General features: G+C 38.2%; 1 long non-coding RNA gene across 1 annotated transcript; it reads right to left on the bottom strand.

The window, feature by feature from the left end:
- Window positions 1–1,073: 1,073 nt before the first annotated feature.
- Window positions 1,074–1,790, bottom strand: LOC122003694. Its single transcript, XR_006118037.1, has 3 exons — window positions 1,471–1,790; window positions 1,287–1,371; window positions 1,074–1,093 (listed from the first exon to the last, which is right to left on the bottom strand). It is a non-coding gene; the product is annotated as an uncharacterized LOC122003694 (long non-coding RNA).
- Between the last annotated feature and the right edge of the window lie 23,686 nt (window positions 1,791–25,476).

Genomic DNA, 25,476 nt, shown 5'->3' with positions numbered 1-25,476 from the left:
ATGGGGGGCCAGCGACTGGAACTGCTCCGGACAGTCTCAACCTGAAAATATATCAACAATGGAGGCGGGGTGAGTCCAACACTCAGCAGGTACAACTGATATGCATAATAAAACAACAAGCGTACAGTCTCCTGAATATGAGGAGGATAAATGCAACTGAAATGAAATCAGAAGATAACTGTACTGACCGGATCAAAGTATAAAGGTAACAGGTCGTCAGACCGAGTGAGTCATAATCCTGTATGCATGTCAATCAATGCATCCAAACAAATGCAGCATATAAGTGCAGCAATCACAAGCAAATAAAAATGCAATAAATGCATATGTCAACCCCATACTCTGAAATCAATGCTCCTGTGCAATGACAGAGTAAACGGGATGCTGTCGGAGTACTCCTGTCCTGTGACCCCAAATCATAAATGGGGAGCTCATCTCCCAGTACACGATGACGGGAGGATATCTCTGCCGGCTACCACGCTGAGTCTCGACCAACGGAGCCAAACAAAGTCCACCATCTGCCGGCTACCACGCTGCTACCCTAAATGCCAGCGGAGCCAAACAGAGCGTCAGACCAACGGAGCCAAACAGCAGAACCGCCACACACCAGCCAGATATACAAATCCATGGGTGATGTGTGCAGTACATGTAACTGGCGATGAGCTCAACCAAAGTAGAGCCGACAATCGCACAGCATGCAATCATGATGCATGATACTAAACATGGCAATCTCATGAATAACATGGCATGATCCATATAAATAGATACAAAGTGTGTACCACAAGAAGACGTATCAAATAGAAGGTACACAAATCGAAGAGGGTATCAAATAAACCCTAGGTCCAGAATATAACAGAGCATGTGATTAGGTCACTACCTAAGGCATATGTGATCAGGTAGATAATATGCAGTGCAGAATAAATAAACAAACAACATGTACTAATCATGTAGTGACCAACCGAAATTAACAGGTAACACAATTACTGTTATATGTTAAACATATTATCATGCATATCAAAAGACATAAGTCAAAGTACCCGCCTCCAATCGAAATGGTCCAACTCGGACGTCGAGATGCTCGTCTCGAATCAAAGTCCTGTGTTAAATCGCACAGTTTAGCTAATTTAATTATAAACAAATAGCTAAACAAATTCCTAACCCACTGACCAGTTATGGTTAGTTTCATTAACCCCAATTACACCATTACATAACTTCCGAACCTAAATTATTAATTATTACTAACTCAACTAGCAATAATCTACCACAAATATCAAAACCATAATCCTTACCTCTAACTCTCCTTCAGTCGTCTGTGATGGCAACTGATCCGATTCACAACGGAAAGACCGGAATCCAGCAACTTCAGACCGTTCGCTGCCAATTGGAAAACAAATTCCAAATCCAACTTAGTAGAAAACCTTATAGTAGTATACCTAAATCCATATCACTGTTGACCTTAACAAAAATCCTTACCTAACTCATAGTTGTGCTTGTTGATCCACCACAAAGAAGGATTGATCAATAACAGAGAAGAACATCCAAGCTCTGCACTGCTCGGAAGGATAGAGGTGCCGGAAAGGATTTACAGCGGTGCTGCTCGGTCAACAGTCGGGGTGGTCGAAGTGGCTCGGGAGCAAGTGTCGGCTAGGGCACAGGGAAGGACTCGGCAGTGGCTCTCGTCGTCGGCGGCAGAAGCTAGGGCACAGAAGAACCCAAACAGTGGTACTCGAGTGCCGGCGATCGGGGGTGGCCGGCGCTACTCAAGTGGCTGGCGTCGGCTAGAGGAAAAAGGTAGCAGGAACTTAGCCGGCGGCAGATTAGGGCAAGGAGATAGTCCGGTTCGATTGTGCTCGTGCGGCGTCGCCGGAGGAAGAAGAAGAAGAAGTGGAAGGGAGGATGAAGTAGGAGGAGAGGAGGAAAACCGCCGGCCCGGCGGTTAGGGCTCGGACGAGATCGGCGGCATCGGGGAGAAAAGAGGGCGCGCGGGCACGGCTCGGCAAAGAAGAAAAACGGCGACAGATGTAAATAAAAAGGAATAAGAAAATAAAAGGAAAAAGATTATATAAATATAATTTTCTCCTCGCTTAAATAGGGTAACCTAAACAGATTTTTTTTTTTTTTTTTTTTCCGGGCCCCGTTTTCATCCCCGTTAACTCGTTCGTACGAGCTCCGAAAAATTCCTGAAAAATTTCCAAAAATTCCAGAAAAATCCCTTATTAATATTCGCCTATTTTCCGGTATTTTACAAGTGGTCAAGGATCATGGGCCTTAAAGTAGGAGTCGTTACAGGCTTCTAATCAAGTAAAAAAAATTTATCTCTTTTCTTCTCTATCTTTATTTTTATTTCTACTACAAATTTATATTTTAACAAAAGAAAAAAAAATTAAAAAGGATGAGATTCACCCCTCGCCTCTCACCCTCAACGACCCTTCAAGTATAACTTGCAAAACGGAATTATCATAATATTAAATGACATTATTAATTAGATTCTATTGTAGGACCGTTGGGCCGGCTAGAAGGGGGGGAGGGGTTGAATAGCCCTGAAAAAAATAAATAAAAACCCTTCCCGACTTTTCAAACTAACACTTGTAAAATAATCAAAGTAGTAAATTAAAAGCAGAAAAGAAAGAGGCACAGTGGTTTACTTGGTTACAACCGGGGAGGTTGTTAATCTAAGGAAAGGATGAAGAGCACTATCAATCTCCTTCAGGCGGAGAAGCCTCTTACAGCGTTGAAGCACAAAAAGAAAGAAGCTAATCTAAACAGTGGAAAGCGCATAAGCGTTTTTACAATTTCTGAACTGATTAAAAGCTTCTGGACCAATGCTATATTTATAGCTTTGGTCGGGGCGCCTGGAAGGGTTCCAGGCACCCTGCGGGGGATAAATTTTATCCCCCAACGTTCAGATCGAGATAAATCTCGATCTGGTCAAACCTCTGGCCCGGGCTGTTCTGGGCGCCCCGGAGCCAAAAGTCAACAATGGTTGACTTTTTTGTCCGGGACCTCTGCTCCGGTTCGGCTCGGTCTGGGTCTTCTCTTCCGGATCCGTTCTCTTGGGTGATCTCTGCCATCTGGAAAAGGGCTCACCCGAGCCCAACTTCCGGTCTTCTCGAGTGGGCTTCCCTCCGGCTTCTCATCCCTTGGAATCGCCGTGTGTTTCCTTCTCGTTCGCCGGCGTACTCATCCGCAGTCTTCGTCCCTCGGACGCACCGCGTGCCGTCCTTCTCACTAGCTGCGTCTCTTGCTTCCCAAGCAATCTTCCGCTCCGGCTTTCGTCCCTCGGAACCACCGCACGCTTCCTTCTCGTCCACCGGTGTACTCTTCCGCAGCACCTTGTCCCTCGGACTGCCGTCCTTCTCGCTAGCTATGTCTTCCGCTCGAGTACCTGTGTTTCTAAGCTCCTGCACACTTAGACACAAGGTTAGAAACACACAAGACCTAACTTAACTTGTTGATCACACCAAAACAACCTTGGGGTTCCAACACCTATCTTCCCATGACTAGAATCTAGTCATGGTCTCAACTTAGACTTCCCAAATAGCTCTAAGCTGGACCAGCGCCTATAGTCTGACTGGGACTCATTCTCACTTGTATCACTCTCCTCCAGTGACTTACCTCCACTTACCTCCAAATATCTTGTCCTCTAGACCTGTTTGGACTTGTTCTGGTCTTCCTTAGTATTTGATCAATTTGATCTACTAAGACTTACTTGCAATACTAAGTTAGCATAATAGATATAAAAATAATATTAGTAGTATTAAGAATTTACTAGTTCGGTCGACCATGTGCAGTCGACAAAAAACCAATATGTCACACATGCTTGGAGTTTACTCCTCTAAGATTTCTCATTACCTAGGGTTACCTACCCCTAGGGTTGTCTAGGTTCACTCATAACGACTTCTATTATCTGGCTTCACTCACCATGACTTCCACCATATAGCTTCACTCACTAGAGCATTCATTGCCTAGGGTTCCCCCCCCCCCCCCCCCCCCCCAAGATTTTCCTTATTTGAAGTTTACTTCTCCAAGACTTCTCACCTGTCTAGCCTTCAGTTAGGACTTCCTTTACTAATCATATAGTCCTGACTAGACTTCTCTCATCTAAAAATTAAGTCATGTTTGGATCAACCCTTAGTCAAACTGACTAAACTTAGGTATATTGTCAAATATCGAAATCTTAAAGGCTGATTGCATTAGCACCTTCATCCTTACTTTTGAGAAGATATTGAATTAGACAGAGTGGTTCATTACTTTTGAGAATAAATATCTCATAACAATATTTTGTGTTATCATCTATAAAAGTGATAAAGTACTTATTCTCATCTTGTGTTGGTGTATCTTTTAGTTCACACAATTCAATGTGAGTTTGGACGAGTGGTTCATTACTTTTTCCAACATGTTGAAAGGATAACCTTGTTATTTTTGCTTCAACACAAATCTCACTTGTGTTTCGGGTCAAGGTGGAATGTGTTGATGCAGTTTGTATTAACAGTCTAACTCAGGTTTTGATGGATGACAAGTAAGTTAAGTTAGATTTTGTTGTGATCTAAACTCTTGATTAAATATGCAGGAGAAGTCTAGATAGGTTGATGGGCTAACCTGATATCTATCAAAAAATCTAACTAGGTTAACGGGTCGACTAGATAGCTGGTATAAAATCCAGATAGGTCAACAAGTTGACCAGATATCTGGCGAGAAGTCCAGCTAAGTTAGTGAGCCGACCGGATAGCTAGCATGAAGTCCAGACAAGTTGATGGGTTGACCAAATGTCTAGAAAAGTGTTAAGTAAAGGTAAGTTACTGGAGGAGTGTAACTTAGTGAGATGTGTCTCGGTTGATGGGACAGTAGGCGTTGGTCCAGTTTAGATCCATTTGGGATCTCTAAACTTAGACCCTGACTAGTTCCTGATTCTGGGAGGACATGAACTAATTACTACTCTTTATTATTGATTGTTAGTGTCCTAATACTTATTTTGCAGGGTATTTGGACTAACATCATTTTGCAAGAGAAAAAAAAGGAGAGCAAATTTGCCTTCAGATGAACAGTATCCGAAGGCACCTTCAAGCAGTAAAGGTGCCTTCGAACTGTTCATAGAAGGCGCCTTCCATGGCTATGGAAGACGTCTTCCTTAGGATGAAATTTTAACTTCACCGTAGAAAAGTACCAGGCTGTTCGGGATCAAATTTGCCAGGTTGAAGGCGCCTTCAACTGGTATGGAAGGCGCCTTCCATGCCTTATATAAGTGGGTCTCAAGAAGGCTTCAACACAAAACACATATGCAAGCTGCTACGCATTCGATTGAGCCTCCGACTGCTCCTGCTTCCTGCTACTACTCTAGAAAGTCTGTCTGGCTTCGAGCTATGCTTCCAAGATGTCCGAATCTTATTCGGCAGACCGACAGCAACACACCGATCTCTCAAATTTGTTGGTAACTTTTCTCAATGTTGTACTCTTAATTCTACTGCTTTGAAAGGGAAGTGTAGGTTGTTACACTATTCCTATTCTTGTATTTGATTCCCTCTTCCGGAGGTACGGAAGATGCTTTTAGTGGATTACCCATCGATAGATCCGCGGGACCTGGGTCTTGGAGTAAGAGTCGCCGAAGGCTCCTAACCAAGTAAACTGACTTTGTTTTCTTGTGTTCTTTGTTCTCGCTTTCTTATTTCTTTTTTTGCTGCGTACTTCAAAATTTAAAAAGAAAAGACGACTTTTTGAAAATCACGTTATTCACCCCCCTCTTATGTGTGCATCGATCCAACATAATGTAGGTATGTTTTGCATGTTAATTAATCAACATAACACATCCTAGTCTACCATGCCACAAACATAAAGACTCAAGCATATAAATAGAAGAATTTTTTAATTTTATTAATCATAGGCCTAATAGACATAATGCTGAACTTAAATAGCCTATCAGTTATATAACTCTTTCCTAAAAATATTTTATTTTTAGACAGAATAACTTTGTCCAACTCAAAAATAATATGGAAGTTATTCTTGCTTAATAGTGATTTAGACACTAGATATTTTTTGAATTTTTGAAACATACAACACATTGTATAGTGTCAACTTCTTGCCTGAAGTCATTTTTAACACAACTTTTCCTTGGCCTATGATGTCCGAGGTTACTGAGTTACCCATGAACAGTTTGTCCCCATTTGTGATTTCTTTAAAGTTGTGGAGCAACTCCTTATTATAGCAGATATATTTGGTGGCATAAGTATAGATCCATCATTGCTGTGGATTTGAACCCATCAGGTCCAGTTCAGATACCACGGTGCAGAGGTCGTCTATTTTTGGTCTCTTATTCAGGTTGGTTTCCTACTTCTTCTTCGGCTTTCAATACTCCAAATATTTATGACTGACTCTATCATATTTAAAGCACTTCTCATAGAACTTTTTTACTTATGCCTCCTCTAGGTCCTATTTTGGAAGACTTGGGATTCTTCCGTTTTGAGTTTTGATTATGCTCGACTATATAGTAGCCTGAGAGAACAACATTCTCTTAGAACTCTTGTTGTCTTCCTTAATTCAAAGTCTAACAATGAGTTCTTTTACATTCATCTTCTTTTGATTGTGCTTGAAGTAGTTCTTGAAGTCCTTCTAGCCAAGAGGTAACTTCTCAATGATAACAGCTATCTGGAAGGTTTCACTCAAAACCATGCATTCTAAGTAAATCCTGTGTAGGATCACTTGAAGCTCCTAGACTTGGCTGATCATCATTTGGAATCAACCATCTTTGTAGTCAAGAATTAGCCCACAATGAACTTCTTGGCCCCCACATCCTCCATCTTCTACTTCTTGTCCAAGGACTCCCACATGTCTTTAGCTATTATTTTCATGCTATACACAATATTCAACGAGTTAATAATATTGGTTAGTCCTAGGAAAACGTACCGGTTCCACTGTATAAAAATTTTTATACAAGTGTCGAACCTTTCCTTAAATAACCTATTGTGTTCTTTAGAAGTTAAATTAGGAATCACAGACGGAACTTAACATCATTGATTCCAAATTTAACTTATCTGTTCTTAATGGTTTAAATTTGAATCGCAAGCGGAACATAACACTATTGATTCAAATCCACCTATGTTATTAATTTCATTAAATATTAATTTCCAAAATTGACTTCCATGACTGCATGGCGAGACACATGGCCTTCTTGGATATGGGAGCGACCACCACCGCCTAGACAAAACCTTTTAAGGAAAGCTAATATTTAATTTCCTTAAATAACTCTAGGTTAACAAAAAAGAACAATCGAATCACAAATTCGAAAAAGAAGAAAACACAAACTCGAAAAACTAGATCTAATGCCTCTTGTGTTTGGAATTCATACAAAGAAGAATAAACTAGCATGATGCGGAAAATAAATACTAGTAATACCTTTCTTTGTTAACTTTAATGACCTCTTGATCTTCTACCGTATTCCTCTTCTAACCTCGGACGTTGTGTGAGCAACGATCTTCCGAGATGAGAACCACCAAGCACCTTCTTCTTCATTCTAGGTTTCAGCCACCAAGAGTCCTTCTTGATGGATAGGTTCGGCCACCACCAATGCTCCAAGGGATGCTAGAGACTAGGCTTCCTTTCTCTCCTTCTTCTCCTTGCTTGATCCGGCCACCAAAGCAACTCCACCAATGAAGAGGTTTCAGCCACAAGAAAAGGAAGAGAGAAAGAGGAGGGGCCAGCCACACCCAAGGAGAAAAAGAGAGGAGAAAAATAGAATAGAGGTTATCACCCATGAAGGCACCTCTACCCCCTCTTTTATATTCCTTGGTCTTGGCAAATAAGGAAATTTTAATAAAAACTTTCTTAATTCCTTTGCCATGAAAAAGAAAATTTAATTGATTTAAAATCAATTTCCTTTTCTCAAACCACATGGCCGACCACTATTCTAATCCCAATCAAGGAAAATTTAATTCACACAAGAATTAAAACTTCCTATTTTGTTTCCGGAAATAAAAAATTTCTCCAATAATTTTTCCCTTCATGGTGATTTGTAAAAGGAAATTTTATAAATTAAAATCTTTCTTTTAAACATGTGGATGATTTCCAAAAAGGAAAGTTATCTCTAAAAATTAAAATCTCCTTTTAATCTACAAATAAGGAAAGATATCAAATCTTTTCTTAATCTTTTGTAGAAACTAATAAAAGAGAATATTTAATTTTTAAACTCTCTTTTAAATCATGAACATGGTTAAAAAAGGAAAGTTTTCTCAAAATTAAAATCTACCTTTCAATCACAAATAAGGAAAGATTTCAAATCTTTTCTTAATCTTTTGTAGAAAGCTATAAAAGGAAAGATTTAAATTTTAAACTCTTTTTTAAAACCATGGAATCCACATAAGAAAAATTTTAAAAAATAAAATTACTTTTTATTTTAATAGGGTCGGCCACCTAAGCTTGGGTTCAAGCTAGGGCCGGCCACCTCATGAACCCATGAACCATGCCTTTGGATGTCCCTAGCTTGGACTCCAAGCTAGCTTGGCCGGCCCCTATAAGATGGGTAAGAAGGTGGATATAGGTGAGTATAGTACTCTATAATTAAGAGGCTACGATAGGGATCGAGAGGAGGAATTGGTTTTGGTCTCCCGATGAAATTAAGCATCCCGTGTTTGCCCCGAACACATAACTTAATTTCATCAATAATAATTCATTCCACTAAAGAACTATTATTGAACTACCGCACCAATCCCAAATTACATTTTGGGCTCCTTCTTATTATGAGCATGTTAGTCTCTCTGTGTTTAAGATGTCGGATGTCCACTAATTAATTGAGTTACTGACAACTCATTTTAATTAATATCTCAGTCCAAGAGTAGTACCCCTCAACCTTATCGTCATATCGGACTAAGTCCACCTGCAGGGTTTAACATGACAATCTTTATGAGCTCCTCTTGGGGACATTATCAACCTAGATTTCTAGGACACAGTTTCCTTCTATAATCAACAAGACACACTGTAAGTAACATCATTTCCCAACTTATTGGACATTTTGATTTATCGAGCTAAATCTCACCCTTTGATAAGTCAAAGAAATAAATATTAAATATATGTGCTTGTTATTATATTAGGATTAAGAGCACACACTTCCATAATAACTAAGAACTTGTTCTTTTATTAAATCAGTATAAAAAGAACATTCCTTAAATGGTCCTGCTCAATACACTTAGAGTGCACTAGTGTAATCTATTAGTTAAGATAAACTAATACCTAATTACACTACGACTATTCCAATGGTTTGTTCCTTTCCATCTTAGTCGCGAGCTACTGTTTATAATTTATAAAGAACCGATAACACGATCTTCTGTGTGTGACACCACACACTATGTTATCTACAATATAAATTAATTGAACATCTACATTTGGTATATATAAATGTAGACACTTGACCAATGTGATTCTTATAAATGTTTATACAAAAGTTAGGCTTTTAGTATACACTCCAACAAATAAGACAGTTGAGGATATAGTTTTGACAAAGAAACTCAAAATGAGTCCATGCCTCTTCTACAATAATGGTCTGGACATCAGTAGCATCCTCAATATACTTGGAAGGTTTTCTAGACAAGAACTGAGTCAAATTTCGAATGATAAGGTAAAAGATCATCTTTACTATCATCACTTGAACTTCAGACCAATGAACTTCTCTAGCCTTTCCTAATAGTTGATTAGAATATTTCCAATTGAAGCGGAGGGGACCGTTACATGTTGAGTTTGTTGCACCTTAACACTCTTCGTGACCATATCAACATAAATAAATCTTTTTTAAGATTGTTAAACAATCTTTATTGTCGGATATATTATGGAAATTGCTGAATTGAAATTAAAATTCAACTTCAACTTATCTGTTGAATAACATGAGCTGATAATTTTAAGCTGCTAAGCAGGAAAAGAAGAGCTACTTGGGATGATTGAGTTGGTTGGGAAATTGAGCTGCCTTGTATGGTTGAGTGCAGAGTGCTGAGACAGCCGATTGCCGAGTGTCAAGTTAGCAGACTGTTGATTCACTAAGTTGGTCGAGTCACCCGAGTGCCGAGTTGGTCGAGTGATGAGTCATCGAATGTCGAGTATTGAGTACAGAGTCACCGAACCTGAGTCGGCCAAGTCTGAGTCACCAAGTGCTCTTGAGTGAAGAGTAGGCCGAATGCTCTTGTAGAGTCTAAGTACTCCTGAGTCAGCCAAGCCGAGTACTCATGCCGAGTTAGAGTAGCCGAGTTGGAAGAAAGAGTTGTCAAGGCATGCATGATGTAATTTTCTTAAAATAGATTCGTCCTCCTTCAATTTGCATCGAGATTATGATGGATATTCATTTTCCAAGATACAACGATAAAATCATGTATAATATAAATCCATAATCTTACCTTGAAACTTTTAATATGGGATAAAGTTCTCATATACAATGAAATTTTCTCCACTAACCTCTTAATTGCCATTCACATTTCCAATCGCTCTAAGATAATCCTGTTTGTATATGTGCGTGTATATATATATATATATATATATATATATATATTTTCAAGGGGATTAAAAATAAAATGTCTTTTGGATAAAAAAATTACGGGCGATACGTTGTTTTGATAATTTTTGAATGAGAAGCGTCCACGGTATAACAAAAAAGGATTTTTTATTTTTTGATTTTTTTTCGCAACTTGGAATAATAAAAAAATAGAAAATATTCCTTATCTTAGGGATAGAAAACTTTTATATAGTGATAATATATCCATGACTTCTGAAACAATTAATCTTGATTTGAAAATCGAGCTTTAAAGGTCGTGTGTGTATATATTCACATGTTTTGAGTTTATCAAGATTGAATGACTTGACTAGGGTTGAAAGAGGGATAAACAAAAATAAATAAAAAAAATACATAATTGACAACTCCGTACAAATATTAAAAACAAGTACACGTGTGTTCAACATATCAGTGATAATATGCAACAATGAATAAATAAAACTAATGTACTAATAAGATGGTGTAGTATGATTTAGATGTGTCAGGTACATCACTCATCAAATAGAAATTCACTAATAGATTCTTCAAATCAAAGCAATGGAGCAAGTCTCGACATTTGAGGATGAAAACTCAACGATCAATGAGGACAAGAACCCAATGAGCTAGAGATCTTGACCAAAACAAATAAAATTTCTAATTCATTTTCACTAAATTATAAGCAAACATTACCGCTCATCCTAATAGATATAGATAGAATGGGTTGAGAAAAAATATATATATACCAAGAGATCTTCCAATGTAACAATGAGTTTGAATGTCTTTTAAGCCTCCGAGGGATCTTTAGCACTTCAACAATGATATAAAATAATTGATATGTTTTCTCCAAGTTTTTATGCCCAAAGAATCACCGAAATTGGCCTGTAAACAAAGTCTAATAGCCATATCTAATGTTGGTAATTAGTAGCTCAAAACCAGTGATTTAGGATGAAGCCAATATTCAAATCTTTGTTGACCAATGAGTGTTTTAAGTTGCCTTATCCTATTTAATTGGTCAACCAAAAATATTTAGTTGCTTAATTAAGATTAGCTATTGTCTTCAACTGCCATCTTTAGTTAACCAAGTAGAATCTTTGGTCAACCAATTATTGAGTAGAAGGTATTCCTTCATTTGAAGTGTTAGACATCTTGTATAAGGCTACTTAACACCTTAACTTGTGTTATGCTATGAAAATAAGCTTTTATATTATCAAACCACTTAACACCTTAACTTGTGTTATGCTATGAAAATAAGCTTTTATATTATCAAACCCCCGACACATAGAGGTAATCCTTATATTTATAAGTCCCACTCATCCCAAAATAACACAAGTCTTTATGTTGATCCGGTTCTCCTCAAGCATGATCATCATCATGGCAGACCCTAAAACATGCTCACTCTTGATCACCCATCAAGGTTGATCACCTTTCCAACGGTCTCATCAGCATTATGTGTAAATCACCTTTCCAACACTTGCAAGTAAATCTTAAAAAAATCTAACTTAAAATATTTGACAGACATTAAAATACCATGGTTAAGACTAAAAATAAGAAAGAAATCAATTTTCTTACAGAGTCATATGTCATTGGTCTGCTTTTAGCACTACTCAATTGTGTGCCACTTAGATAACTTATTTCTACAGGTTAAGTCTAACTTACTAAAGACTCACACCGGAGAAGCTAAAAGAGATTGAGCAGTCTTGAGAGATTAATAGTAAAAAGAACTCATATTCTTGAGGATGAACAAAAAGTGAAAGGAAGAGAGGTATCTATAGCTAGACATTATCCTCCCAAATAGACGGTTGAGATTAATTTGGTTGAACGCTGTATATTTTAGACTAGAAAGTTCCTACATTATCTAGATAATGATAAGATTCTAGAGAGATATCTATATCTATGTGCTGATAGATTTCTAGAGAGTTATCGAGAATGATCCCAAGGATAAGTCATAAGCCAAAAGAGTGGGCCATCTCTCTTTCCTTGAAATTAAGGGGAACTACAGATATTCAGCCCATATAACTATCTATGTTTGAGTGCTTACATCACTTGGTCTACAAAATTGATTAATGATTTCTTCCCATGTATTTCTCTAATCTCTTTCCCAAACATTAATCTATAATTTTATATGTATTTCCGAATCTCAGATAGAGAATTGCCTAGCATTTAGAATCTCATATCCTAATTTTTAACAATGTTAAAATCTAAATCAATAATCGAGTAGTGTTTTAAGCTTGATTTAGGATCCATAGATTTCATCAAAGGTTGCAGTGTTGGTACAATCATGTCCTTTAGTGGTCTAAGTTGAGTACGTTGTAATTACTAATGAGGTGTGCCAAGTGTATAGGTGCAACTTAATACAAATATTACAGGTGCAATAGAGGAAGTTTTGACAACTTAAATATGACTGGATGCTTGATTGATGAGGAAGATCAAGAAGTAAAACTTTTTGGCATATTAATCCAAGAAGAGGATACTCTTAATTAGCATGTATATTACTTTGTAAACTTGAGTCATGTATGCATTTGCACAAAGGTATTTACTATGGGCTAGGTACGAATAAACCTTAGAAGTGGCTTTAGTCATTGACATAGTCAACTAAAAAACATATTCAATCAGCTAAAGCTTGTTCATGCTGGAAAGAAAGAGGATGGATTTCTGTGTAGAGAGGAAGGGAATATAAGGGAACTCTATGACTCTTGTTTTTTGTTTTCTTGATGATTACAAAATATCAAGTACAAAGAGTATTTTCACATATACGAGACTCTCAAAAAGATACTTCAAGAGACTCTTCATGATTCTAGATACTAGGAATATACTCTAGATGTAGAAATATTCTCTAGATCATACTAGGAATATACTTCGAATGTTATGAATATACTCTAGATACTAGGAATATATTTTAGAAATAATGAATGCAAAGTATTCATTAACATTCACATCTAAAAATAATTAAGTTTATCATTACAACTTAAACTTAAATTTTTGTAACTCTAAACTTTGCTTTTAATCTTCCAAAATCTTCAAACTTCAATGCTTTGGTGAACATTTTAGCAATTTTTTCTTGTGTCTTCATATACTTTAGTTGAACTTCATTTCTATTGATGTTTTCTCTAATGAAATGATATCTTATATCTATATGCTTGCTCCTATTATGAAAAATAAGGTTCTTTTCCAAAGTAATAACTGACTTATTATCAAAAAAATTTTAGTCAGTGACTTTTTCTTGTGAGAAATTCATCATCTTCAATAATTTTCTTAGTTATGTAGTGTGACAAATGCAAACAATACTAGCTATATATTCTGCTTCAAAAGGTGACAATTACACAATCGATTGCTATTTTGAACTCCAAATAAATGTAGTATATCCAATGCAAAAGAGAAAATTAGAAGTGCTTTTTCTATTATCAATATCTCCTCGCCAATCATTTTCACGGTATCCATCTAACTTGCAATTCTCAAAAAATAAATAAATAAAATCATAATCTTGAGTTCCTATGACATACGTTAATATTGTTTGGACCCGTACGAACCAGAGGGAGGGGAGGTGAATAGCTCTGATCGCTTCTCGTCTTGATCTTGTGATCATCGTTTGAATGCGTAGTGAAAACTTGAATCAATACTGATACCACATGCACAACTTTAGGATTTACTTGGTATTTATCTCTTAGATGACTAATCCAAGGCTTACTCTTAGTGATTTCTCTCTACTATGAACTTCTCCTTTTCAGATACCTTTCGGAGGCGTAGAAGCCTTTTACAACATGTTTATTATAGGAACACAACAATAAATAAATAAAATCGAAAAGTGACTTTACAATGAGGAATTTGCTTTGGATGCCTTCTTGTTGATTGGAAATGTCTTTTGTTGATCCAAAAATGTATCAACACTTTACCTTAGAATCTCCAAGAATCGGCACGGAGAATCCTCCTCTAAATCTTATTTATAAGGTTGTTGTTTGGATTGATTTTTGCTTAGCAATCTTGCAAGACTTCACCAATCGATTATCATCAAATCTGACTATTTAAACTTGCAGAATGACTCTTTTTTTACCAATCGATTGGCAGAACCCACCAATCGATTACTTGTCTCAAGTCAAACTAGGAAATCAATTCAGGAGTGTTTTGTTTGTTGCTATAGTGTCATCAATTGATTGTTAGAACTCATCAATTGTTTGATACTGTAGAAAAAAAATTGTAGCAGCAAATCATAAATTTAGTTGTTGTAGCAAACCTTAAAGTTACTACAATAACCTCCAAAACTACTATAGCAACCTTAATTTTTTGGGATTTTAGGGTTTGTAACAAACCCTCACCACTGTATCAACCATAGTTATTGTAGAAAATCTTAATTACTGTAGCAACCCAAAAATTACTGTAGCAACCTTAATTTTAGGATTTTAGGGGGTTTTCCATCTGTTAATTGATACACCGTATCAATTGACTAATTGAAACGTTTCTATTTTTTTTATAATCCATATATATACATAAACTTAAATCTACACTGTTAACATGAAGGGAAATACTGAATTTTTGTTATAAGTTCTTGAATTTATTTGCAAACATATAAACTACTAGATTATGCGGAAACATAAACTAAAAAGGGCTTCGAATTCTATAAGAGTAGTTTTAAATTTTATTTTAGGGGTCTTATTCATCATGATGTTGCTCTACCATTGCTTCATGTTATTCTAATATCATGTTTTATTTTAGTTCTCAAGTTCATGTATGTTTAGATACCTTAGATGAGTTTCGATTTTTTAGTTTTGTTGAGATATGTTTCTACTTTCTCTCATCATGATGACCACATATGCTATATGTAACTTCATATTCTAGTTTAGATAGGGTGGAATTTAGTTTAGTTGGGCTTATGTTTCTTCTTGTTTCTCACCCTGATAACTTTAAATGTTCATGAAATGAACCTGCACATATTTATGTTTATGTTCCATGCTTTATAATGATCATGTTTATAGTTATGTACGTGTTTATGTTCATGTTCATATTTATGAAGTTGTCAAGGTTATGTTTAAGTCTATGCTCAAACTTATGTTAGGAATATTCATGCTTATGATTATGCTTATATCTATGTTTATGGAATGAATGTAGTTGAGTGTGATCGGAGACCTTAGCCATGGAGCTCACCCAATCTTATGTGGTATAGTGTGACTGGAGACCTTAGTCCAGGAGCTTACCAAATCTTATATGGTAGAGTGTGACCAGAAATCTTAGCCCGAGAGCTCTCTAAATCTTATGTGGTAAAGTGTAACTGATGACCTTAACCCGAGAGCTCATCATATCTTATGTGGAAGAGTGTGATCGGTGACCTTAGCCTGGGAACTCACCAAATCTTATGTGGTAGAGTGTGATCGATGACCTTAGCCTGGAAGCTCACCAAATCTTATGTGGAAGAGTGTAACCAGTGATATTAGCCCAGGAGCTCACCAAATCTTATGTGGAAGAGTGTGACCGGTGACGTTAGTCTGGGGGCTCACCAAATCTTATATGGTAGAGTGTGGCAGGTGACCCTAGCCCGAGAGCTTACCGAATCAATGTCGTAGAGTGTGACCGGTGATCTTAACTAGGAGCTCACCAAATTCTATGTGTTGAGTATGACTACTGTGGTGACCTTAGCCGGGGAGCTCACCAAACCCTAGATGGTTGAATGTGACTAGTGACCTTAGCCCGAAAGCTCGCTAACCCTACATGGAAATGTTTATGGTTGTATGTGTTCATGCTCATTCTTACTACGTATATTCATGCCATGCAAGTATGCTTATAACTATGCTTATGTACATGCTCATGATTATATTTATTTTCATGCTTAGCTTATTTACATGATTATGCTTATGTTTATGCTTGTATGCTTATGCCAACACATATGGTTATGTTCATGTTTATGATATGCCAGTAGTCAAGTCCTTAGTTACCTAGCATGTGTTTCCCTTAGTATACTAGGTTATAGACGCTAACTATTACATAATATAGTTTTGAACACGCTAAGTCCATAGACTCACCATTGGACTTATTTCAGGAGGCGAGACATGTGAGTCGAGAGGCGTTGACCAGTGAGCAAGCTAGAGCGTTGGAGGCACATCCCGAAGTTTTTAGTTTATGTTTCCACATAATCTAGCAGTTTATATGTTTGCAAATAAATTCAAGAACTTATGACAAGAATTCAGTATTTCCCTTTGTGTTGATAGTGTGGATTTAAGTTTATGTATATATATATGGATTATAAAAAAAACTAGGGGTGTTTCAGTTGGTATTAGAGCAAAAGTTTCTGGAAGGGTTGTGCCTACTGCTAGTACTAAGAAGCTCACGGAGTCAAGCCTCAAATCTGTAAGTCTAATGCTTTGTATCTTACGTGTTTGTTTGAATGTTATGGTTTGATGTAGTAAGTAGATGAGGTTTTAAACTTGATTTAATTACGTAGTGGTTAACTATTTATAGCTATGCCTCTGAAGCGTTACGACCATAAGAACGACATCCTGAGGGTTAGATAGTATGATTAGCAGTGTGCTCAATCTAATATGCCTTTTGTTGTTCCCATGATATAGATATGGCTAGAACAAAACGTACCCTGAGCATCCTCCGAGGAGCAGCTAAGGCACCAAGGACTTCGAAATGAATAGCAAAATTACTAGTTCAAGCAGTATGAAATGGATCCCACGCACACCATACCTCAGCATATGCATATTTGGGAAAAGAAACACCTACATCTAATGCATCTAGGATGCCACTTTGAAATATAATACTTATTTCTATTTCTGAGGGATTCTCTATCGGGGTGTTGGAAAAGCAACCTTGATAGAATCCGTAACCAAAGACCGATGTCCATCCTTAGCAGGATACAGTCATCCCTGATTATGAGATGGAGAGAGGAGATTGAAATTAAGACAAGAAGGTCACTAGCTTTAAGAATGAATATTGTTGGGACCGAAAAGTAGCTAGAGGGGAGGTGAATAGCTCGTCGCGTGCTCGTGTGCTTCGTTGCTTGTTTCTTCAAGGATGTGCAGCGGAAATATAAAGAAACAAAAGCATACAACGCTAACAAATGAATTTTACTTGGTATCCACCTCATAAGAGGTGACTAGTCCAAGGATCCACGCACACACACACCCTCCACTATGAATAACACTCCTTTATGGTAACTACCAAAGGCGGAGGAGCCCTACAACACTCTCAATACAAGAAGAAGGAAAGGGAAACAAAACACAAGCAAAAGCTTACAAGTTATGCAGCAAAAACCCTAACCCTAACTTCTTGTTGTTGCCCGCCTCTTGAGCTTGGATCACTAGCAAACCTTGCTCCAAGAACTCTTCAAGAACTAGCGGTAGAGTGGAGAAGAAGTGTGGAGAGCTGCTGGAGAGGATCGGAGATGAATCGTAAAGTCTCTGCCGAAGAAGACGCACGCCAACGGCCTTTATCTGCGCCAACGGTCGGATCCCGATCGATTGGAATGCTCCCAATTGATCGGGGAGGCTTTGGATCGATCCATGGATCGATCCAGAGTGCCTCTGTGCTCTGGAAATTTGCCTGGATCGATCGGCGGATCGATCCAGAGCTTATCGCGACATACAACACCTTCCCAATCGATCCACTGATCGATTGGGACCTTTGGATCGATCGGCTGATCGATCCAGAGGCATTCTGTGGGCTCGCGACTTCCTCCCAATCGATCCACCGATCGATTGGGATGAAGGCTTCTCGCAGGGACACCCCAATCGATCGGCCGATCGATTGGGCTCCAGCCAATCGATCGAATGATCGATCCAGCTGTTGGTTTTTGCCCAAAACCAAGTCCTAAAGCCCCCAAACCAACAACCGGTCAATCCATGACCTGTTGGTTCATCATGCCTAGCATCCGGTCACCTTTGACCTGCTAGGACTCCCTCACCAAGTGTTCGGTCAATCCCTTTGACCCACTTGGACTTTTCTCCTCTTGCCAAGTATCCGGTCACTCTCTTGACCTACTTGGACTTTCACCTGATGTCTGGTCAACCTTGACCCATCTGGATTTTCCCCCGTGCCTGGCTTCACTCACCAGGACTTCCATTCTGCCTAGCTTCACTCACTAGGACTTCTCTTCTGCCTGGCTTCACTCACCAGGTCTTCCATTCGGCCTGACTTCACTCACTAGGACTTCTCTTCTGCCTGGCTTCACTCACCAGGTCTTTCACCTAGCTTCACTCACTAGGATTTTCTTCTGCCTGGCTTCACTCACCAGGACTTTCACCTAGCTTCACTCACTAGGATTTTCTCACTGCCTAACTTCACTCGTTAGGTCTTTCACCTGGCTTCACTCACCAGGATTTCCCTTCTGCCTAACATCCCAGTTAGGACTTTCCCAGTCAAGTATCCGGTCAATCCTTGACCTAATTGACTCTTCTTCAATCAACCTTGTATTGTCAAACATCGAAACCCAAACCAAGACTCAAGCTTGGTCAAACAGGTCAACCTTGACCTGAGAGATGTTGCACCAACAAATATGTCCACCCACATCTTGAAGTTCGCCCCTATAGATTGGCACTCACAAGGAATGATCAATATGATAAAGCGCATGTGCAATGAAAATAAATTAGATTGTTTACAATAAATAAGGCGATTGATTATTATCTATCCTTATTAATGGTTAACTTATGAAATATTTGATATGCCTTGAGTTTTATAGATGAAAATGCTTGATTATATGTTGTGGTTAAGAATAAACATGTTAGATTTAAACACAGGTTAAATTCACAATAGCATGGATTGCATGTAGGTATGCTTCTTAGACTTTATAATAGTAAGACCCTAGAGGGGAGGCATGAGGAGGTACCCCCACCATTACCTCAAGCAAACCAGGAGCAAGTGCTCATAGGAATGAACCAATTCTTTGCATAGTTTAGTGGGCCTAATGCAGGGTGGAGCCGAAGGATGAAGTCGTGAGGCAGTTTATGAGCGTTTCCAAAAGATGGACCTGAATGAATTCATTGGAACTACAGACCCGGTGGTGGCAGAAAATTGGATCAAGTCCACCGAGGTCATCTTTTGATTCATGGAGTTGAATGATGTAGATAGGGTGAGGTGCACCATGTATGTCACGCCCCAGAGGAGTCCTTGTTCGAAGAAATTTCGACAGCATCTCCCCTGTACGGGTGACAATTTGAAGCATTATTGCATACAAAATATACCTCAGACACACTCAGCTGGAATATATATACAAACTAGAAATAATATAACTACGCAGTTAATATACACAGCTTACCCGGCTGGACATAAATGAATAAAGCATATAACATAATACAACAGCCCACACGGCTGGATATAAGCACAACCACGCAGTTTAATAAGCCTACACGGCTGAACGTAAACACACAGCAGCGGAAGACATAAAATGATACGAACGTAAAACTAACAACGACACTAACAAAAATACCTGTCATCACAGACTTGACCCAAAATTCACATCGACTTGTTGAAAAACAAAATACACAAAATCAATATACCACCCCAAACGATAACAAAACCAAAACGAAAACTATCCTCGAGTGTGACGTAGGACCCAGGACTGGCAGCCGGCACCTCTCCAAGCATCCATGACTCATCTATCTGATACCTAGCGAAAGAAAACTATTTTGTGGGGTGATGAGTATTAGAACTCAGCGGGTAAGGAAAGAGATAGTGCATGAACATAACATGTAAGTAGAGAGTGTCAACAGTATACAGCCTCATAAGAAGAATAGCAGATACTATAATAGAACCAAAATAAATACTCATACCTGAAACCATATCCTATGCTAGGTATAGTAGGTCAAAACTGGTACTAATCTGCTACAGTACTGCTCATACTACAGAGGTAATAAGCAAGGTATATACAAATTTCTAATGACTAAACATCTACAATGAGAATAAATCTCAACATAAGTAAGTATATCAGCATATGTGAACAACAACAGTAAACAATAATAGGATATATAGACAGCAGCAGCCAAAACAAATATAATAATAAACTGCGTATGCACGGATGGCCACTCCCGCCCACCTCTCCGCACCTTGACCCCTGTATGGTCGAGAGGCCGGGTCAATGACAGACTGTACATCACTCCAGCTACCACTCACACGAGTGACCGAGGGTACAGTTGCATAGTAGCTAACTAGCTACATCTGCGACGGGGTCCCTGCTGCTCGTACTCCAGCTACCACTCACACGAGAGGCCGAGTACAGCACGACAGGACAAGTGGCATCAACTCCAGCTACCACTCTCTCGAGTGGCCGAGGATGCGGCATGCATGCAATGACATGATGCTAATGTTGGAGTGTATACTGAAAGCCTAAGCTTTTGTAAACATTTAGTTTGAATAAAGAATCACATTTGGTCAAATTGTCTACATTTAGTTGTAGTTGTTCAATTAATTTATATTGTAGATAACATAGTATGTGGTGCCACATACAGAAGATGATGTTATTAATACCTTATAAATTATAAACAGTAGCTCATGACCAAAATGGAAAGGAACAAACCATTGGAAGGTCATAGTGTAATTAGGAATTAGTTTATCTTGACTATATAATTACACTAGTACACTTAGAGTGTATTGAGTAGGACCATTTGAGGTCGTTTCTTTTATACTAACTTTATAAAGAAACAAATACCTCAGTTATTATGGAAGTGTGTGCTCTTAATCCTAATATAATAACAAGCACATATATTTGATATTTATTTCTTTAATTTATCAATGGGTGAGATTTAGTTCGATGAATCAATAAGCCCGATAAATTGGGAAATGATATCACTTATAGTGTGTGTTGTTGATTATAGAAGGAAACTGTGTCCTAGAGATAATAGGTTGATAATGTCCCCAAGAGGAGCTCATAAGGATTGTCATGTTAAACCCTGCAGGTGGGCTTAGTCCGACATGACGATAAGGTTGAGTGGTACTACTCTTGGACTAAGATATTAATTAAATTAGTTGTCAGTAACTCACTTAATTAGTGGACATTCGATATCTTAAACACAGGGAGACTAACACACTCATAATAAGAAGGAGCCCAAAAATGTAATTTTGGATTAGTGCGGTAGTTCAATAATAGTTCTCTAGTGGAATGAATTATTATTGATAAAATTAAGTTGTGTGTTCGGGGCGAACACGGGATGCTTAATTTTATCGGGAGACCAAAACCAATTCCTCCTCTCGGTCCCTATCGTAGCCTCTTATTTATAGAGTACTATACCCACCTATACCCACCTTCTATACCCACCTAAAGGGGGCCGGCCAAGCTAGCTTGGAATCAAGCTAGGCCGGCCTAAGCATGGTTTAGGTGGGCTAGCTTGAACCCAAGCTAGAGGGGGTCGGCCATAATTAAATTAAAAAGAATTTTAATTTTAATTTTTATTATGTGGAAGATATAATTTATTAAAGAGAATTAAAATTAAAATATCTCTTTTAAAAAAGATCTACAAAAGATTAAAGAAAGAGATTAGATCTCTTTCCTTATTTGTAGATTGGAGAGATATTTTATTTTCTCTTTGAAAATTATTCGCATGTTAAAAAATTAAAATTATAGAAATTTATTTTTATCAACCATGAAGGGATTTTTGAAGATAAATTTTATTTTTAAAATTTCTGGAAACAAATTAGGAAGTTTTAATTTGTTGATTGAAACTTGTCTAATTTACCTCTCTATGATGTGGCCGGCCATTAAGAGTTTAATTGGGATATTTTATTTTATTTTTCTCAATTAAATCATGTCAAGGAAATTAAGAAAATTTTATTGTAATTAAATTTCCTAATTTACCAAGGCTAAGGAATATAAAAGAAGGGGTGGGGGTGCCTTCATTGTGTACAACCTCTATTATTTTTCCTCCCTCTCTTATTCCTTGGTGTGGCCGGCCAACATCCTCTCCCTCTCTTCCTCTTTGTGGTGGCCGAAACATCCCTCTTGCTTGGAGCTCTTGTGGTGGCCGGATACTACTTGGAGAAGAAGAAGAAGAAGGAGAGAAAGCTTGCATCCCTTGGAGCTTGGTTGGTGTTTTCTTTCTTCCTTGGTGAAGCTTTCTTGTTTTGGCCGAACCTAGCTAAGAGGAGAAGAAGGTGTTTGGTGATTTCTCATCTCGGAAGATCATTGCCCACACAACGTCCGAGGTTAGAAAAGGAATACGGTAGAAGATCAAGAGGTCTTTCTAAAAGGTATAACTAGTAATTTTTCTTTCAGCATCATACTAGTTATTTTTGGAAATAATACCAAATACAAGAGGCTTACGATTCTATAATTTCGAATATGTTTTTCGATGTTGTGTTCTTTTGTTTTTTTTCCTTGTGATTTGATTGTTCCTTTCGGTTAACCTAAAGTTATTTTAGGAAATTAAATATTAGCTTTCCATAAAAGGTTTTGTCTAGTCGGTGGTGTTCCTCCCATATCCAAGAAGGTCATGTGCCTCGCCACGTCAGTACTGGGAACCAATTATGAAAATTAATATTTAATGAAATTAATAACTTAAGGTGACTTGGGTCGAACGTGTTAAGTTCCGCAGGAGATCCAAGTCAAAACCTAAAAGAACAAATAGATTAAGTTTTGGATCAAACGTGTAAAGTTCCGCAGGCGATCCAAAATATAATTTAAAAGAACACATGGTAGCTAGGAAAAGGTTCAGACCTTTGTACAAAATTTTTGTACAGTGGAACCTCTAGGTTTTCCGAGTAGCAACCAACAGCGAACAATACAACAGTCATCATATATAAGCAGAAACAGGTATGCTACATGAAGCCAGCATGCTCAATATAGTACATAAATAAACAATAGTCAAAGCATACAAACATGGTATCTAGTATCTGCTACTGATCATGGACAATAACAAGCGACTGTATAGATATGGTAACGAATTATCTCAGAGATCAAGTGGAAGTATTAAGCGCAGGAAATAAGAGTGGAGTCAAGGTAAAAATAATTTCTTATCCAAAATAGTTCATGCACCAAGGTCAAAGTACTAAAAGAAACAAAGCAAGAAATATCCGCCTTATATGTAGATCAAGGTAAATAATCCTCACATCGAAGTGCTCATTTTGAAACCACACCCTGCAATCATATACTGTACAATTAAACTAATCTTATAAGAAACAACAAACTAAACTCAAACCTAACTTAATTAGGGACAAACCCTAATCGAACTATGAATCTCGATTCACCCAAATCCATTGGTTAAATTAGATTTAACCCAATCATTATCTACTCTTAAATCAATTCATATAGCAATCCATTTACTAAGCATCATAAACCCAACCACCCGTGCACAAGTTATCATATAAGATATACTTGTCCCAACATAACATTTCATGCAGTAAACATACAAAATTCTTAACCTACCCGTCCAACAAGATAAACACAGAAGCTCAAGAAATGCATATCCAACTTAGGTTTCTTAAGAAAACGTTGAAGACAATGACATATACCACAAAAGTTTTATTTATACCAAATCAGTCCAGGACCTTGAACTTCCAAAGGAATAACCACATATTCAACTCCAAGATAGAACACCTCCCCCAAAATTGCTATGAAGCCGAAAGCATCACAAAAATAGGAGCGCAAAGCCAACACTCTATCATCTACACTAAATCTGCCATGAAAATAGAGGTTATTACAAATGTAAAAATCACCAAATCCACACCAGACTCCCATACAAAAATCTATTAAGGAAAACGTAAACCTCCTCCAAGCAAGAACATACGGCCAATACCCAATACACAATTCCGATCAACATCTCTAGGACCCAAAGCAAAATTCTGAGCAAAAGCAACCCTAGTGCCGAATAGGGCAACACCCGCATCCTTATGCTAGCTTAACAAATGAAACATTCATCCATACCTACGAGGGAGAGATCGTCGGCGTGGTGGCTCAAGGGAGAAGAGATCGCCGGCTGTGCGATGCACGTGCGAGGAGGAGAGGGAAGGTCTGCTACCCGTAGCTCGTGGCCGAAGGATGCTGGTGGAGCTAGGGCTCGCTGGGGTCGGCGTCGAGTAGAGGTGGTCGGCCGCGTCTGTGGTGCTCGCGTGAGAAGGAGGGGCCGCGAGAGGTTGAGGGTTCAGGAAGAGAGATCGCCGGCGGCTGTGGCTCATTCGCGTGTGGAGGAGATCGGCGGCGTTCGGAAACTCGAGAAGGGGAAGGAAATCGCCGGCTAGGGTGCAGTGGCTCGTGAGAAGAGAGGAAGGAGGCACGTCGCAAGGTGAAGCTCGAGGAAGGAGGGAGTTCGGCGCCGTGTGGGGAGCTAGGGCACGGGCAATACATGAATTTATAAAATTAGAACTTAGGTTTAGGAGAATCAAAACCTAAGTTTATTTCTCAATCAACTCCCACCTTTGGGTATTCCAAACGGGCTCTCCTACAACCTAATAATTGATCCCCTTAAAATATGTCATATGAGTTCCGAAAAATTCTCAGAAAATTTCTAAAAATTTCTAAAAATTCTGTTAAGGCTATTAGCCTATTAAACCTTATTATTTAATTATTATCGAGTTCGGTATTTTACATTCTCCCCCACTAATAAAAATTTGATCCCCAAATTTACTGCTCAACTCAGGGAATCCTCATCCGAGGATAACAACCAAATAACACACCCATATACTAGTCCAACATAATATCATGATCAAATCCTTAACCGAAACGGACGCTTTTGTGGGTTATGAGTCCACCCTGCTTCCGCTACTCCTCCACTACTATCTAGCCAACCGTGAGTAATTTACTTACATCTGAAATCTATAATGCACACTACCAATAAATCCTCTAACATCCGTATAGTGCGCTTAGATTGTCCATCTATATGGGGTTGGAAACTCCTACTACAACTAAACTCTATACTAATGATCTGCCCTATTCAAGCCTATGTTGGATACCAACCATTAATTCAACACCAACACTCCCAATGGATACTTGACACCTTGATTAATCACTTGTTAGAATTTCTAAAAACAGTTTGCAGTAAGATCAAAATCCGTCTTGAATACTCATACAC

This window comes from Zingiber officinale, chromosome 7B (genome assembly GCF_018446385.1).
Source record: "Zingiber officinale cultivar Zhangliang chromosome 7B, Zo_v1.1, whole genome shotgun sequence".
NCBI lineage: Eukaryota > Viridiplantae > Streptophyta > Magnoliopsida > Zingiberales > Zingiberaceae > Zingiber > Zingiber officinale.
The sequence above is the reverse complement of the archived record's forward strand: the minus strand, read 5'-3'. Positions and strand labels throughout refer to the sequence as shown.